The sequence below is a fragment of the Sciurus carolinensis genome, chromosome 1, assembly GCF_902686445.1.
Source record: "Sciurus carolinensis chromosome 1, mSciCar1.2, whole genome shotgun sequence".
Taxonomy (NCBI): domain Eukaryota; kingdom Metazoa; phylum Chordata; class Mammalia; order Rodentia; family Sciuridae; genus Sciurus; species Sciurus carolinensis.
In genome coordinates this window covers 175053862-175066742 of record NC_062213.1, presented here as the reverse complement: position 1 = coordinate 175066742, position 12881 = coordinate 175053862, and the positions used below count along the sequence as shown (strand labels likewise).

General features: G+C 34.1%; 1 protein-coding gene and 1 non-coding gene across 2 annotated transcripts in view; both read right to left on the bottom strand.

The window, feature by feature from the left end:
* Zswim5 (zinc finger SWIM-type containing 5) overlaps positions 1–12881 on the bottom strand; it is a 170844-nt gene that overhangs the window by 9029 nt on the left and 148934 nt on the right.
* Positions 351–457, bottom strand: LOC124968321 (U6 spliceosomal RNA). The gene has a single exon (XR_007105673.1). It is a non-coding gene; the product is annotated as a U6 spliceosomal RNA (small nuclear RNA).

Sequence of the window (12881 nt, the reverse complement as noted above, 5' to 3'; positions counted from 1 at the left end):
TAAATCAAAAAAATTAAAAAAATTAATTAAAAAAAGGGCTGGGGATGTAGCTCAGTGGTAAAGTGCTCTGGGTTCAATCCCCAGTACGAACAACAACAACAATGAATTTGGATGGGATATGTAACCTGTAACAAGTCTCTACCACTGAGCAATAGCCCTAGTCCAAAAAATTATTTTCTAAAGCAACTAAATCAATTTACATTCCCACTAGTACTGTACAAGGATTCCAATTTTTCCAGAGCTTTAAAAAAAATTTATGCTTTCCCCCATATTTTTACTGTACATTATAATTGTACATAGTGCTGGGATTCACGGTTACATACTCATACATGTACACAAGGTAATTAGGAAAAAATATGGAATGCTTCATACATGTTGTGTGTTATCCTCGTGCAGTGGCATGCTAATCTTCTCTGTATTGTTCCCATTTTGGTGCACGTGCTGCGGAAGCAAGCACAATTTCCCCATATCCTTGTTAACACCTATTTTCTGTTTTGTTTCATAATAGCTATCCCTGTGGTTTTTATATGCATTTCTCTAGTGACTACTGACATGGAACTTTTTTTTTTTCCTTTGGGTACCAGGGATTGAACTTGGGCACTCAACCTTTGAGCTACATCCCCAGCCTAATTTTGTATTTTATTTAGAGACAGGATCTCACTGAGTTGCTTAGAGCCTTGCTTTTGCTGAGAGTGGCTTTGAGCTTGAGATTCCTGCCTCAGTCTCCTGAGCCGGTGGGATTATAGGCATGTGCCACTGTGCTGGCTGGAACATCTTTTTGTGTGCTTATTGACCATTTGCCTATCTTCTCAAAAGAAATGTTTATTTAAGTCTTTTGCCCTTTTAAAAAATAAAATAGAAGGGAGATCAGTGGAGTAGGGGAAAGGGAATGAGGAGGAGGGTGGAGGGAATGGAAAAGGAAAGAATGATGGAATGAATCTGACCAAATTTTTCTATGTACATACATGAATATACCATAGTAAATCTCACTTTTGTATATCCACAAAGCAGTAATTTAAAAAACTATAAATAAATAAATAGAAGGACGATCGGTAGCACAGAGGGATTGGGGGGAAGAAAGAGGTAAAGAAAAGGGGAAGTACTAGGGATTGAATTAGAGCAGATTATATTCCAAGCATATATAATTATGTCAAAATGAACCCTATTATGTTTAACTAAAATGAACTAATAAAAAACGGTTTTGATTACTATTACTTTATAGTATATTGAGTTGGGAAGTGTCTGGCTTTCAATTTATTCTTTCTTAAGATTGATTTGTCTATTTTTGGTCTTTTGGGGTTTCATATGAATTGTAAAAAATTTTTTTCTATTTTAGTAGAAAGTGCCAGGATTTTGATAGTATTGCATTGAATCAGTAGATAGACTTGTATAGGCATTTAAGCAATGTTAAATCTTCTAATCCATGAATATGGATATTTTCCATTTGTGTCTTTAATTTCTTTCATCAACATTTTATAGTTTTCAGTACACAGTCATCCCTTCATATTTATAGGTTCCATATCTATAGATTCAAACAACCATGGATTGAAAAAATACATATATTTAAAACTGCATCTGTATTGAACATGTACAAACTTCTCTCTTTTCATTGATCCCTAAGCAACATATATAACAACTATTAACAAAGCATTTACATTGAATTAGGTATGCAAGTATTACTTCTTTTTTTGCCCACTTCCCCCAAGAGATTGCTATGTTGCCCTGGGTAGGCCTCATACTCCTGGGCTCAAGCAGTACTCCTGACTCAGTCTCCTAAGTACCTGAGACTACAAGGGTACACCACTGTGCCTGACCCGCTACTTCATTTTATATAAGAGACTTGAGCATCCTTGGATTTAGGTGTTCATTTGGGGGTTCTACAAGTTCCCAGATACCAAAGGATGATAGATAAGACCCTTCAGCATCAGGGGCCTGTTCATCTGTCTGCATCCTTAATTTCCCTCTATCATCTGCTCACTTTTTGATCTGACCATAGTGAATTTATCATTCATTGTTAAAGAACATGCCATCTCCTTTCAAACTCAGTATTCCTGAGCACTCCAGGGAGGAAAGGAAATGCTTAAGCACTTATCTGCACAGTATTTCACTTCCTTTGCTCAGTTTATTCCCAGGCCCTTTACTCTTTTGTGTTATATTATAAATGAGATTGTTTTACTAATTTCCCTTTGGTAGTTCATTGTTAGTAAATGCAACTGATTTTTGTATGTTGATTTTGCATGCTATAACCTTACTGAATATATTGGTTATAACAAATTTTTTAAAATGAAATCTTGAGGGTTTTCTATATGTAAGATCTTGTTGTCAGCAAACAACTGACAATTTACCTTTTTCCCTTCTGATTTACATGACTATTATTTCTTTTTCTTACCTAACTGCTTTGTCCAGGATTTCAATGCTATGTTGAATAGAAAGGGTGAGAGTAGCATTGTTAGCAATCGGTTTTTCACATATGGCTTTATTATGTGGAGATAATTTCTGGCTATTCCTAGTTTCATGAGAATTGCTGTTCCATATTGAATCTTGGAAAATGCCTTTTCTCTATCTACTGAAATGAACAGAGATTTTGTATCCTCTATTCTGTTTATGTAGTGTATCATAATTGATTTTTGTATAGTAACTACAGGCCATCACAGAATTGTTTCCTCAGCCCTACATACATGTTTGGAATCAAAGTTTTCATTAACATGTATCTTAGTGAATCTGTCAATATAATTTTCATCTTCAGGATAGGCATTTTTTCATTACAGACTTTCAGATTATTTTATACCATAATGCTGCTTTTTTAAAAACATAATTTAAAATCTTTTACATTTTATACATATTTACCATGTACAACATGTTTTGGAGTATGTATACATTATGGAATGACTAAATCCAGCTAATTAACACATACATGACCTCATATAGCTAAAAATTTTTGTGGTAAGAACATTTTACATTCATTCAGCATTTTTCAAGAATACAATATATTATATAATAGATTATAGCTGGGCATGGTGACAAATGCTTATAGCCCCAGCTACTCAGGAGACCCAGATGGGAGGATCACTACAACCCAGGGGCTGAAAGTCAGAGTCAGCTTGAGCAACACAGCAAGGATTACAGTAGGATTACTGTATCTACACCATGATGCATCTCAAAAGGAATAAAAAAAAGAATATATTATTAACTATAGTCACCATGTTGTACAATAGATATCTTGAATTTATTCCTCATTTCTAACTGAAATTTCATATCCTTTAACTAACATCTCCCTCAGCCCATAGTATCCACCATTCTGCTATTTTATGTGATCACTTTTTTAAGATTTCACAAATGAGTGAGATGCTTTTCTGTGCCTGGCTTATTTCAATTAACACAACACTCTCCAAGTTCATCCATGTGGTCACAAATGATAGGATTTCCTTCTTTTTTTTTTTTTTTTTTTTTTTTTTTGCGGTGCTGGGGATCGAACCCTGGGCTCTGTGCTTGCAAGGCAAGCACTTTACCAACTGAGCTATCTCCCCAGCCCCTTCCTTCTTTTTTAAAAGACTGAAAACAACATCCCATTGTGTGTGTGTGTGTATACATACATGCCATATTTTCTTATTCATTCATACACTGATGGACACTCTAGTTGATTATCTAGGCTATTGTGAAAAATGTTGCAATAAACAGGGAAGTGCAGATATCTCCTCAACATAAATTTAATTTCCTTTTAATTTATACCCAGTAGGATTACTGTATCTACACCATGATGCATCTTAAATTTCTGCAGTCAATCTTCTGATATTCTGTACTCACCTTAAATGTTTAATCCTTCATGGCATATTCTAGTTTAATGACCAAAAAAACAAATCAGTGGCATATTCATACTCATTTATTGTTGAATCCATTCAATTATGGTCAAGTCAACATCTTTTCTCTTCTCTCTTTTGTTTTTTTTTGGTGGTGGTACTGGGTTTGAACTCAGGGCCTTATGCTGCTGGACAAGTCTTCTACCACTGAGCCCAACATCTTCATTTTTCATCCTCTAAAAATTTTTTCTAGTCTTCATTAGTTTTGGTTATTGTCAACACTATAAAACTTCAACATTGTGTCTATTTTTCAACTTATAAGTGGTATTAATTCCCACACCATATTCTTTAAGTAAGATATCTCTTAGGTGTACTTGATCAAGCTTTTGCATTAACTCTATTTTGTGCTATTAAAAAAAATGACAGATGTTTCCTTTTCTTTTTTTACCCACAGGAATATCTTCAAATTTGGGGGAATTTTTAATAAGGCAATTAAATTTAAATTGACAAAACACCACCCCCAACACACACAAAAAGGGAACACAATATTAGTGAGCACCAGAAGTATCTGTGACTGGTAAGTGTTATGAAACAACTAACATCTCATGCTGGATAAGGTCAGGTTTTAACAGCTGTCTTGAGTTATTAAAAAAAAAAAAAAGTTTGGGTTTCTATAGTTCATCTTGACCTGACTAGCCATCTTAAGTCAAAACCATCATGTCTACCCCTGAATAACCCTGAATAATAATAATAATAATAATCCTTAATAATAATCCTGTTTTCTCCACATAGTTCCCCAGCATTCTATAAATAAACAAAACCATTAGAAAGGTTATCCGAGTTTTATGACCTGGTCCCTGGTGCTATAAGCTCCAGGAATGTGCCTACTATCTTTGAAATTAGTTTGAGATAAACCAGGTACATCCTAGCTTGGATGAAAGTCACTTTTGCCCTGACTGCTAAGTAAGCCTCTGACTGAAATAATGGATCCACTGATCTTACTGCTACCTTTGACTATGCTTCTGTCATAAGTCCCCAGTTAAATACACTTTGAGAAATCCTGGATATGCCTTTCTTCAGTCTATCGCATCTTGTGGCTGATTCTCATACATTGGGATGGTGTGTGTGTGTTGTGTTTTGGTATTTTAGCCATTAGGATGCAAATCAAAACTACAAGGAGATACCATCTCACCCCAGTCAGAAATGATTACCATTAAAAATACAAAAAAAAATCAACAAATGCTGGTAAGGATGTGGAGAAAAAGGAACCTTTATACTATACTATTGGAGAAAGTACAGTCACTATGGAAATCAGTGTGGAGGTTCCTCAAGAACTAAAAATATGACTATTATATGATCTAACTATACCCAAAGGCACTGAAGTTAGCACACTAGAGAGACATCTGCACCACCAATTTTATCACACAGCACAATTCACAATAACCAAGTTATGGAATTAGTGTAGGTGCTCTTAAATGGATGAAAGGATAAAGGAAATGTGGTATTATACACAATGGAGTACTATTTAGTCATAAAGAATAATGAAATAATCTCATTTGAAAGAATATGGATATAACTGGAGATCATGTTAAAACAAGCCAGACTCAGACTAGTACCACATGTTTTCTCTCATATGTGGAAACTAGGGGTTGGGAGGGGGAAGATGACATGAAAGTAGAAGGGAAACTATTAGAAAAGAGGAATGGGATCAGGGGGAGGGAAGAGTAGGGTAAAGAAGGGAAAATCAGGGTAAAGGAAGGTAATGGGTGGTTAGTTATGATCAAAGTATGTTATATACAGGTACAAATATGCCACAATGAAATCCATTTTCTGTGCACCAATAAAAATTATTAAAAAGTGATGTCTGCCAGGTTTTTCTACTGTCAAGCTGTAAATTTTCCCTTTATAATTTGTAAATATTTGTGGAGAGATACTCTGAGACTATGTAAATATCTTGTTCCTCATCAAGTATTTACCCAATAGTTTTAATATCCATTGATGTTTCTTGGCTGAATATTATAGGTTGCCAAATCCTCATCAGTTTGTATTCCATTATATTTATTTTTTCATACCAGTATAAAAAAGATTCATGTTAAAATGAACCCCATTCAATGCATTATAATCAGTGGCTACATCAGTGGCTATTATCTGTATTATCACAGTGACTTTCACGTAAAAGTTCATATTTTTCATCCAGTTCAACATATCAACTTTTAAAAATGTATTTTTAGTGTTAAATCTAAAAAAATCTCTAACTCAAAATGAAAATTACTTTGTCCTAGGTTTCTTCTAAAAGTTTTATAGTTTTAATTTTTACATTTAGGTCCTTAAATCTGTTTATGAACTAATTTTTGTATGTGGTTTATGGTTTGTTGTAGAAATTTTTTTCAACTGAACTGTTTTTGCCCCTTTATCAAAATAGTCCACAAATGTGCAGGTTTGTTTGGAGACACTATTCTTTTCCATCAATCATTTTTCTATGTTTACACTAATTTCTATGTGTTGATTATTATTTCTTTAAATGAGTCTTGAAATCAGGAAGTATGAGCCTTCCCACTTTATTCTTTTACAAAGTTGTTTTTGGCTATTCTAAGTCCTCTGCATTTCTATATCATCACTTTCTACCCAAAAAAAGTCAGCTGGGATTTTGAATGAGACTAAATTGAATCTGTAGGTCAATTTGCAGAGAATCACTATCTTAATACTGAGTCTTTCAATCCATGAGCACAGCATTTATCTAAGTCTTTACATCTATCAGCAATATTTTATGGTTTTTTATTATACAAATCTTGTACATCTTTTGTTAAGATATATCCTCAGGTTGGGGTTGTAGCTCAGTGATAGAGCACTTGCCTAGCATGTGTGAGGAGGCACTGGGTTTGATTCTCAGCACCACATATAAATAAATAAAGACCCATCGACAAATAAAAATAAATAAATAAAAGAATTTTTAAAAGATTTATCCTCAAGTATTTAGTATTTTTATGCTATTATAAATGACAATTAAAATTTTAATTTCTCCTCATTTCATTGATGGTATGTAAAAATACTAATCTTTGCATATTGACCTTATATCCTGCAACTTTGCTAAACTTAGTTCTAACAGCTTTTGTTCATGTTGATTTCATAGGATTTTCTACACAGACAATCATGTCATCAGAGAAGAAACAGTTTTACTTTTCCCCTTCCAATATAGGTATCTTTTCTTCCTCCCTACCTCCCTTTCTCTTTTTTTTGGTTTGTTTTATTTTGGTGGCACTGAGGATTGAACTCTACAACTAGCCACATCCCCAGGCCTTTTTACTTTTTATTTTTGATACAGGGTCTTGTTAAGTTCCCAGGATGGCCTTGAACTTGGAATCTTTCTGCCATGCCTAGTTCTGTCTTTTAAACAGCTTTATTAAAATATAACCCATTCATTTAAAGTGTCCAATTTCTTTATAGTATACTAGCAGAGTTATCACCACAATCATTTAATTAAATTAATTAATTAAATATTCCAGTACTGGGGATTGAGCCCAGGGGTGCTTTACCACTGAGCTGCATCCCCAGCACTTTTGTTTTGTTTTGCTTTTTTCTTCAAAATTTTTTATTTATTTATATTTAGTTTTATGTGGTGCTGGGGATCAAACCCATTGCCTCACATGTGCTAGGCAAACACTGTACCACTGAGCCACAACCCAGCCCCCCAGCACTTTTTATTTTTTATTTTGAGACAAGGTCTTGCTAAATTTCTGAGGCTTGCCTCAAACTTGTTACCCTTCTGCCTCAGTCTCTCAAGTAGCTGGGGTTGCAGGTGTGCACTACCATGCCTGGCTCCAAAATTTTATAACATTTCAATACCCTGTAAGGAACCCTTACATCCCTTACATTTCATCTCTTACCCTCTTCTGTTGCTCCCAGCCCTAGACACTGCACTAATCTTCTCTCTGGCTTATGGACTTGCTTCTTCTGAATATTTGATATACAAATGGTCCCTAACTTATGAGGCTTCTACTTACGATGATTAGACTTAGGGTCTTCAATTTCATGATGATGTGAAAGTATACCTATACAACCATTCTTCTTTTCACTTTCAGTACAATATTGAGTACTTCATTATAAAACAGGCCTTGTGCTAGATGATTTTCTCTAACTATAGGCAAACACAAGTATTTTGAGCACATTTAAGATAAGCTAGGCAAAGGTTATGATGCTCAGAAATTAGGTGTATTAAATGCATTTTTTATTTAAAATATTTCAACTTAAGATGGGTTTATCAGGACATAACCCCACTGTAAATCAAGAAGCATCTCTAAATAAAATCATCCAACATCAATATATGATCCTTTGTGACTGGTTTATTTTTTGTTTTTATTTATTTTTGGTGCTGGGGATTGAATCTAGAGCCTGTACATGCTAAGCACATGTTCTACTACTGAGCTACAGCAGCAGACATTGGCTTAATCAATGTTTTAAAAAACTTTACTCTGCTAATATTTAACATAACATCTACTTTTTTAATGTTTTAAGGGCATGAGACATTATTGTTGACTCTAGATTAAAAAGTATAGCATATATCTAGAGCTTATTCATCTTGCTTAACAGAAACTTTATGCCCATTTTGATTTTCATGAATCTATTTTAGATACCTCATATAAGTGAAATCATGCAGTGTTTGTCTTTTGGTGAATGGCTAATTACTTTCAAGATTTCCTTATTTTTTAAGGTTGAATAATATTCCATTGTATATTGGTGTCTTAGTCAGCTATTTTGCTGCTGTGACTAAAAGATCTGATCAGAACAACTGTAGAGGAGGAAAACTTTGAGTGCTCACAGTTTCAGAGCTCTTGGTCTACAGAAGGCCAGCTCCATTCCTCAGGGCTTGAGGTAAGGGTGAACATCATGGTGGGATGTTCAGGGTGGCAGAGGGAAGCAGCTCATGTCATGGTGATCAGGAAGCAGAGAGGAACTCCACTCTCCATATACAAACATATATCCCATAGTCACACACCCAATTAACTGCTTCCTCCAGTCATACACCACCTACCTCCAGTTACCACTTGGTTAATCCCATCAGAGATTAATTCACTGATTACGTTAAGACTCTCAAACCCCATCATTTCTCCTCTGAACTTTCTTGCATTGTCTCACGTGTGAACTTTTGGGGGACACCTCATATCCAAACCATTAACAATTGGCATTTGTATATTGGCAATTATCAAGAATACAAGTAACAATAAATGTTAGGATGTGGGGAAAAACGCAGACTCATACATTGTTAGTGGGACTGCAAATTGGTGCAACCACTGTGGAAGGTAGCATGAGATTCCTCAGAAAACCTGGAATGGAATCACCATTTGACCCAGTCATCCCATCCTTCACATGAACCCAAAGGACTTAAAATCAGCATACTATAGTGATATGGCCACATCAATGATCACAGCAGCTCCATTCACAATAGCTAAGCTATGGAACCAACCTAGGTGACCTACAGCAGATGAATGGAAAAAGAAAATGTGGTACATATACACAATGGAATATTACTCAGCCATGAAGAAGAATGAAATTATGGCATTTGCCAGTAAATGTAAGGAAATGGAGACTATCATGCTAAGTGAAATAAACTAATCCCAAAAAACCAAAGGCCAAATGTTCTCTCTGATATGTGGATGCTGACTCACAATAGTCAGGGTGGTGGGGAGGGAGTGGAGGTTCACTGGATTGGACAGGGGAAAATGGAGGGAAAGGAGGGGAGATGGGAATGGGAAAGACAGTAGAATAACTCAGACATAACTTTCCTATGTTCATATATGAATACACAACCAGTATCCACGTCATGTACAACCACAAGAATTGGGAAGTTATACTCCACATATGTATGATATATCAAAATACATTCTACTGTCATGTAAAACTAAAAAGAACAAATAAAAAATTTTTAAAAATTCCATTGTATTTATATATCACATTTATAAAATCCATTCATCTGCTGATGGACATTTAAGTTGTTTCCTCATCTTGGCTATTGTGATTAGTGCTGCAGTGAACGTATTAGTGCTGATACACTTCAAGATCATGATTTCAGTTCTTTTGGACAAATAACCAGAAGTGAGATTGCTGGATCCAATGGTAGCTATATGCTATTTTTTTAAAAAGGAATCCCCATGCTTTTTTTCCATAGTGGCTGCACCATTTTACATTTCCACCATAGTGTGTCAGGGTTCCAAATTTTCCACTCTTCATTACTACTTAGTGTCTTTTGTGTTTTTCATAAAAGTCATCCTGAAAGGTGTTGAGATGATATGTCCCTATGGTTTTGATTTGTATTTTCTTGATGATCAGTGATTTTGAGCATCTTTTCATCTGCTTGTTGGCTATTTGTATTTCTTTGGAGAAATATCTATTCAGGTCCTTAATTCATTTTAAAATTGGGTTATTAAGGTTTTTTGCTACTAAGTTTAAGGGTTTCTTATACCTTTTGAAAATTAACCCCTCATCATGTGGTTTATAAATATTTTTCCCATTCTGTCAGTCTTTTCTCTCTGTTGCATGTTTGCTTTGCTGTGTAGGAGCTGCTTCTATTTTTTTTTTTTTTTGGTGTGGGGACTGATGTAGCCCCCACTTACCTATTTCTGCTTTTGTTGACCTTTTATTTCTTCATATTCAGATATGTTTTTCTTTCTTTCTTTTTTTTTTTTTTCCTGGTTTTAGGGGTTGAACCCAAGGGTGCTTTACCACACTGAGCTACATTCTCCAGAACTTTTAAAATTTTGAGGCAGGATTTCACTAAGTTGCCCAGGCTAAGTCTCAAACTTGCAATCCTCCTGCCTCTTGAATCACTGGGATTATAGGTGATAATTTTGACTTATTCCTGATCTTAGAAAGAAAGCATTCATTCTTTCACCATTACTTATAAGGTTAGCTATAGATAAATCATAGATCCCTTTATCACATTAAGGAAGTTTCTCAATGTGCTAAGTGCTTTTATTTTCATCAGGAGTGGATTTTATCAAATGATTTTTCAGTATTATTGCAATAATCATATGAATTTTCTTTTTAAATTTATTAATATGATGAAGTATTGTGACAGATTTCCTATTGTTAAACCAACTTTACATTCCTAGGATAAATCCTACTTGGTCATGATTTATTATTCATTTTCTCAAATTCAGTCTGCTAAAATTTTTATTTTCAATTTTTATATCTGTGTTCATGAGGGATATTACTCTGTAGTTTTCTTTTCTCATAATGATTTTTGTCTTATAATGATTTTTTGTTGGTATCAGGATAATGTTGGTCTTACAGATTGAGTTGGAAAATATTTTCTCCTTTCCAATTTTCTGAAAGAGTTTATATAGTAATGTTATTATATTTTCCTTAAATGTCTGGTAGAATTTACTAATGAAACCATTTAAGCATAAGTTTATTTTTTAATCTACAAATTAAATTTCTTTAAATTCATTCCTACTTAAGGGCACAATTCTGTGGCACTAAGTTGTGTAGCATAATATTGTACCACCACCAGTATTTATTCCACACATCACTATGCACAGTGACCAGCACCATTACCCATTTTCAGAACTTTAACATCCCAAATAGAAGCTCCATACCCATTTAATAATTCCTCATTCTCTCATTCTATGAACTTCTCTATAATCTATTCTTTCCATCTCTATGAATTTATATCAACTGAGACCATTTGATTAAAATGATGTTTATCAGGTTTCTCTCCTCTATGTAAATTGTACTTTTTCCCTTTATGATTGATATTTTGTGGAGAGATAACTTTAAGACTGTAAACATCCCAATCCTCATCAAATGTTCATCTAGTAACTTAGAATCCACTGATGTCTCTTAATTGTGGCTATTCTAATTACTTCATACAGGTGGAATCATATAACAGTTGTCCTTTACTGTTTGGCTTATTTCACTTAGCATAATGTTTACAAGGTTTGTCCATGCTGTTGAATGTATCAGAATTTCATTGCATTTTATGTCTGAATAACATTCCACTGTATGTATATACCAAATTTTATTCAACCATTCATCTGTAGTTAGACATGGGTTGTTTCCAACTTTTGGCGATTGTGAATAATTCTACTATGAACACTAGTGCACATGTAACTGTTTGGGTCTGCTTTTAATTCTTTGGGATATATACCTCATTCTTTTTTATTTATTTTGAGTGAGCTTTGGCAGTTTGTGTTTTTTAAGGAATTAGTCCATTTCATCTATGCTGGTGAATTTATCAGCACAAACATTTATAATATTCCTTGTCATTTTAATTTCTTTGGAATCTGTAGCAATGTCACCTTTCTCATTCCTGATGATGATTTTTTTGTGTGTCTTTTTATCCTGTTTATTTGCAACCTCAACTGGTAGTGATAATTTTTATCTTTTTTTTAAACCTGATCAGTCTATACAGAGATTTCAACTTTAATTATTTTCACAAAGAATTAGCTTTATGTCTCTTTTTTTCCTCCACTGTTATTCTATTTCATTGATTTTTTACTTTGATCTTTATTATTTCTCTTTCTTTTGCTTATTTTAGGTTTCATTTGTTTTTCATTTTTACATCCAATTCTAGGAATTGAACTTAGGGCCTGTTACCACTGAGGTGGAGCCAAGATCACTGATTTGCAACTTTTCTTCTTTTCAAATATAAGCATTTAGCACTAAAAATTTCCTTCAAAGGTGCCTTCCACATTTTGGCATTTTGTGCTTTTTTTTTTTTTCCTTGTGTCTTTTTTTCTTTAGCTCATGGGTTATATAAAAATGTGTAGATTAGTTTCTAAATAATTGGGATATTTTTCAGATATCTTTTTATTATTATTTGTAATTCTATTGGGGTTGTCTGAAGATAGTTTTTTGTTTTTTGTTTTGTTTTGGTACTGGGGCTTGAACCCTGAGGGGCTCTACTGCTGAGCTACATCCCCAGCCTTTTTTATTTTAAATTTGAGACAGGGTTTTGTTAAGTTGCTGAGGCTGGACTTCAACTTGTGACCCTCCTGCCTTATGCTCTCAAGCCTCTGGAATTATAGACATGAGTTTGAAATTTTTAATTTTGTCTTTTTTTTTTTTTTTTTTTTAAATACTGGGGAT